Raw genomic sequence first — 5865 nt, 5'->3', positions numbered from 1 at the left:
TGACTATTTAATGCCTTTATTTCAAACTCTAAGTTGCTCCAAATTAAAAAATGATCTGAAACTGAACATGATTTTCATCCCCAAACCTAGCCCTCTTTTGATGTTCCCTGTATCACTGAAAGGCACTATAATTTATCCAGTCATGCAAACCAGAAAGTAGGTCATTCTTTACTCCTCCATATCAATCTATCAACAATTCCTCTGGAATTTATATTCCAATATCTTTTTAATCTAAACATTCATCTCCAGCTCCAATGTCAATATTCAGTCTAAGCCTTTTTGCCTGAACATCTTTAATAATCTTTTCTTAACTTACCTTTTTTGTTTTTTTTTAAATTTTTAATTTAAATTCAATTTAGTTAACATATAGTGTATCATTAGTTTCAGGGGTAGAATTATTTATTAATAGCCTTTTAATTGATTTCCTTTAATTCCCACTTACCCTACTTCTAATTCATTCTCCCCTGAGACCAGAGTAATCTCTCCAGACCATCACTCTGATTACTTGACACACTCAGCCCTCTCCCAGCCCCCTAAATACTTCAGTGGCTTCCCATGATTTTAAGATAAAATCATGCACATGACCCAGAAGACTATGCATGATCTTGCCCAGGTCTGTGGCCTCATATTATAACATCTTTTTTTGTGGTCCCTGCATTCTGGCCTCAAAGGTATTCTGTGCTGTTCTCTTTCCTGGAATTCTCTGTCCTCCCTTTACCTTCCCCCAATTTACATCTGTTCATTTTTCAGTTTTTGCAGAAATCTTTTCCAACTCTCTCAAGCAAGGTCAGGTGTGCCTGCTAAATGCTCTCACAGTACCTTTACATACATCTTCTTTAGTGTACTTTTCTAGTTTAAGTTTTCATATATTCGTATCGTTTATTAATTGGGTTTCCCTTTCTTCCAGAAAATGGGAGCATGTTTGTTCTGCTTATTATCTTATCTCCAGTTCCCATCCCAGGGTTTGCACGTAGTAGAGGTTTAATAAATACTATTGAATGAAGGGAAAACAAAGTAGAATGATAAGAAGCTCCATGACTGCTAGAGAACCAGAGTTGAGAGAACCAAAGCTCCCCTTTTGGGGTGCTGGTCATATGGTGCCAGACATCTCCATGTTCAAGGGTATAGAGTTGGGGAAAATTATAGTCGTCTCTAGGAAGAAGTGGATAAAATGATAGCACCATCTTTGTTCCCAGTGGCTAAAACATTCTTACATGATACAAGCCAGGAAACATAGCTAATATCTGAAGGGGTTAAAAAAAAAAAAAGGTTGGAAGGGAATGCAGGCAGATAGACGATGCACAGTGCAAAGGCAAGAAAACACCAGAATGCATCTTGAGAGATTCTCTCCCCTGAAGCCTTTTCCATCCTGACTGAGTGTTCCCCCTGCTGTTTCTCTCTGACCTTCCTTATCAGTTTGAGTATCTCTAGGGTTAGTTCCTTACAGTATCTGAGTCACTGCAATTTAATTTTGGTTTGATTTGGCTTTTGTCTTTGATACAAATGTCCTCCTTTTTCTTAAAAATACAAAAGATATCAGAAAATGGCCAAGGAGTTCTTTTGTTCTTTTCTTCACTGGAGGGGCAGAAAAGAAACAACAAAATGTCTTGTGGAACACAGGTTGTGGGATTGCTTCTAGAATGACCACTCTTGGGGAGGCAGGTATATTTAACTGGAGGAGCATATATTTGCCAAGAACTGGAAGGAATTTATAGAGAAGAGCCAGAAAGTGTGGTGATTCTGAGATACACTGAGTCTCATCCCAACCCCCTACCTCCAGCCCTTTACTTGTTTTGTGACCTTGGGCAGGTGACTGAACTCTTTTGTGGCTCCAATTCATCTTTGTAAATGGAGCTGATGATACTGTTCTTACTGTGTAGGGTTGTGAGGATGAAGTAAGATTATGCATAAGACAATAAATGTTAGTTTTTAATCTTGTACAATATTGTATTATAATGTGCATATTGGGGAAGAAGGTGTTATTCCTTAATGGGGTAGAATGTAATTTTAATATCTTTGAAGGAGATCAAATATTGGCAATTTTTAAATTCATCCTTTGGTGGTTTTATGGTTTTGGGGGACAAGATAGGAAGGTCAATATCCATCTCTATTGGGTATGTAAAGTAATACTTTTTTACTCAAGAATATTTATTACAATGTGGGACGGATAGGTGAAAGTATAGCTGGTAATACAGATGATGTCATAAGATAAACATGGCAGCCCTTCCTGCAGAATCAATTTTAGTTCATGATATATAATTCAAAACACTTTAAATAAAATGCATAGATTGGAGAATTGAATGTGAAATTCTCATTTAAAAAAAGAAGACAAAGGCTTCAAGGAAATTTCAAGGTAACTGGGGAGAACTGAGAATTGTGTTTCCAGACCTTCAGAGGTACAGACTCACTATTCTTCATTATTGAGGATATTTGGTGGAAAATTTTAGTCGCATTTACTTAAGGAATAGAAAGAGGATCATTAGGAATGAGAAAACCATCATCTGAGAAAGGAACTCAAGATGTTCAATTCTTTCAAAAATTGTTTTTCTCTTTGTGTTTTCATTTGGAGTCTTCCAAAGGAATTGAGAAAGAACAAGAGAAAAAAATGAAGAAAAAAATCAATTGCTTTGAATGATCCAAATAACTAGGGTGCAGTGCTGCTGGGCAACTTTACAGAAAATATTAAAAAATGGGTTTCTGGCCCAGGAACAACGTAAGGAATCCAACAAATGCAAATGAGGAGCACAAGATCTTTTCTTCTGCTCTGTAGCACTTATATTCAATTAATGCGAAGAACCCAAGACAAGGATTCTCTTCTAGGTGAGACACATCTATGACAATGCAGGGAAATACTGAACAAGGACTGAAGACCCAGTTTTAGCTTTTAACCTCAAGGTCAATGGGATGTAGGCAAGTTGTTCACTGTCTCTGAATCTCAGGGTTAGAAAGAAACTCAAGGACCATTTTACTCAATCTTTCCTTGATGTAATAGTTATAAGTCTCTTGCTTGAACAGTTTCAGAGGTAAGAAGACATCTGCTATTTCTAAATGTCATCACTGGATGAAGAGCTCAGAGCTGGGAGTCAAAGACTTGAGTCCAGGCCCTACCAAGAAATTGACTATATATCTAGATATAGGATCCCTCACTTGACTGAATTTCATGCTCCTATTCTGCAAAGCAAGGAGGATGGATTAAATAATTTCTTATATGGCATTTATGAAATTTCAGTGACGTCAAATGCTTCATATGCAAAGAATATTCTTTTTTTTTTCTCCACCCTTCTCAGGACTACATAAGAGAATATAACTACTGTGTCACTCTGCTACCTACCTTAAGTGGGGAACTAGCCAAGAGGTGTTTGTCTGGAAATATAGAGGTGCAGCCTAAGCCTTGCAAAAAAGGAGTGGAAGAAGCAGACCAGGTAAGAGGAACAAAAACAGAATGGATTCTGGGATAGCTGGAAGAGTAGCAAGTTAGAACAGGAGGATGAAGCCAATTCCATCTAGATTGGGAAAGAGGAAGTAGGAAGAGGCTAGAAATGGTGCATCTAGGAGTATGCCAAGGGTGAAGGCCCCTGTATGGAGTGGGGAGGGAGAGTAAGAGATAATACAACAGGATGTATAATCAACTCTCTTCCTCAATATTGTGAACCCAGACACCTTGCACACTTTGTTCCCATATATCATTAAGACTAAAGTAGTAGCAGACTCTAAGCAGCTGAAATCTGTAACTTGAGATTCCCTGAATATTTTATCGTGACACATCATGAATATCACTGACACTGAGATGTGACTTTGAAGGTCCCTTCCTGTTCTGGTCACCTATGCCTCAGACATACAGAGTCTTGGGAGGAACTTACAAGGTAGTTTGGTTCTCACTCTACAATTTACACTTATTATTCCTTTGTTGGCTGATTTTATGCACTAACTTGATTAGGCTATGAGGTGCCTCGATATTTGATTAAACGTTATTTCTGAGTGTGTCTGTGAGGGTGTTTCTGGGTGAGATTAACATTTGAATTAGTGCCCTGAGTAAAGCATCTTGCACCCTCCAAGAAGTGTGCATCATCCTATCCAGTGAGGGCCTGAATAGAACAAAAAGGTAGAGAAAAAATGGATATGCCCTCTCCTCCTGCCTGTTGAGCTGGGTCTTCTCCCGCCCTCAGTCTGCACTTACCACTATCACCTTCCCTGATTCTCAGGTCTTCTGACTCAAACTGGAACTACACCACCATGTTTCCTGGGTCTCCAGTTGGCAGATGGTGGTTTGTGGAATTTCTTAGACTCCCTAACCACAGAAACCAATCAATCCTTTCTATATAAAGTGATTTATTGTAAGTATGTATATATCTACCCCCAATATCTACATATTGTAAGTATATATCACATATATCTATATATATGTGTGATATATGTGACCCCAATTGCTCCTGCTCCACCAGTGACTCCTGCATGTGTGCTGACTCCTGCAAATACAAGGAGTGCAAATACCCTGCAAGAAGACCTGCTGCTCCTGCTGCCCTGTGGACTGTGCCAAGTGTGCTCAGGGCTGTGTCTGCAAGGAGGTATCAGACAAGTGTAGCTGCTATGCCTGATGTGGGGGGAGAGTCTGATCTTGATGTAAATAGAGCACACATACACTGCCCTGCCCCTTTTGTTACGTTCCTGTTTCTATGAAATCTTTGAGTGATAATAAATTCATCTAGACTCTTCTGGAAAAAATATATATACATATATAAAATACCTATTATATATGTTTATATAGCATATATATTATATATTATTATATATAATATAGCCTATTGGTTCTGCTTCTTGGGATAGCCCTGGGTAATAAGGTTCCCTTTATCCTTGGGCTTTTCTGAACATTCATCTCCCTCAAGCACACAGAAAAGGAAGCTAACATTGCACGAAGAGATAAGGGGCTCTTGCTTTGGGTTCTGACCATAGAGTGGCTCCTCCAGTAATCAGGTGCTTATGTATGACTAAAAGTCAATTAGAATCAGTTTGGAAGGAAAGAGTGGGAAGGAACCAAAGTTCTCTTGGGAAAACTAGCCTTACAATCAATATTCACCTTGGTGAAGCCAAATTGCCCATGGATGTAATCTGTCTAAATGCCATCAATATCCTAAAACTGGTAAGGAGTTGACAGTATCACTATAGATCAGGCTGGATTTTTCTATGGTATTGTAGAATGATGGCATTAATTGCTCTAATATCTTCCCTTTATCATGTTTTTGGAAATGCCCTCATACATGGACTCTGGCCATGTCACTTGCTTTGACCAATGAAACAGTAGCAAATAATGCAAGCAGAAATTTGTGGAAGCACTTGCACATATTTTGCTTTCACCTTTGATTCTCTACAATGCCTATAAAGATGTGCCTGAGCCAGCCTGCTGTAGAGATGTGAGAGGTGCATGGAGAGAGGCCCCAGTCACCACAACCATCTACAATGAAGCCAAACAAAATCAGCCATAGCTGATCAAGCCCAGACATGTGAGGAAGTCTGGCTGAGGCCAGGAGAACAGTCTAGCCCAGCATAACCTAAATTGTTATCCTATGAACTTACCTTCTTTTCCCATAGCTGATTTCCTCATACACAACTAATAGATGATTATTTTGTAAGCTACTGATCATTAAAGTGCACTATTACAGCAGTAAATCATCAATATAGGACTGTTTATCTTATTTTGTATGTGAGAAACAAAACTGAGTCTTCAATTAGGCCAAATATGAAATACAATGCTTTGGAAAACATAACGAGCATTCAGCATTCAAAAAGCTACTTCCTGGGGCACCTGGGTGGCTCAGTGGTTCAGCATCTGCCTTTGGCTCAAGGCATGATCCCGGGGTCCTGGGATCG

General features: G+C 38.9%; 1 long non-coding RNA gene across 1 annotated transcript; it reads left to right on the top strand.

The window, feature by feature from the left end:
- Positions 1 to 3287: 3287 nt before the first annotated feature.
- On the top strand, positions 3288 to 5575 carry LOC140620556 (uncharacterized). The gene is made up of 3 exons (XR_012020313.1): positions 3288 to 3422; positions 4203 to 4334; positions 4443 to 5575. It is a non-coding gene; the product is annotated as an uncharacterized lncRNA (long non-coding RNA).
- The last annotated feature ends 290 nt before the right edge of the window (positions 5576 to 5865 follow it).

The sequence above is a fragment of the Canis lupus genome, chromosome 29 (genome assembly GCF_048164855.1).
Source record: "Canis lupus baileyi chromosome 29, mCanLup2.hap1, whole genome shotgun sequence".
NCBI classification, from domain to species: domain Eukaryota; kingdom Metazoa; phylum Chordata; class Mammalia; order Carnivora; family Canidae; genus Canis; species Canis lupus.
The sequence above is the reverse complement of the archived record's forward strand: the minus strand, read 5'-3'. Positions and strand labels throughout refer to the sequence as shown.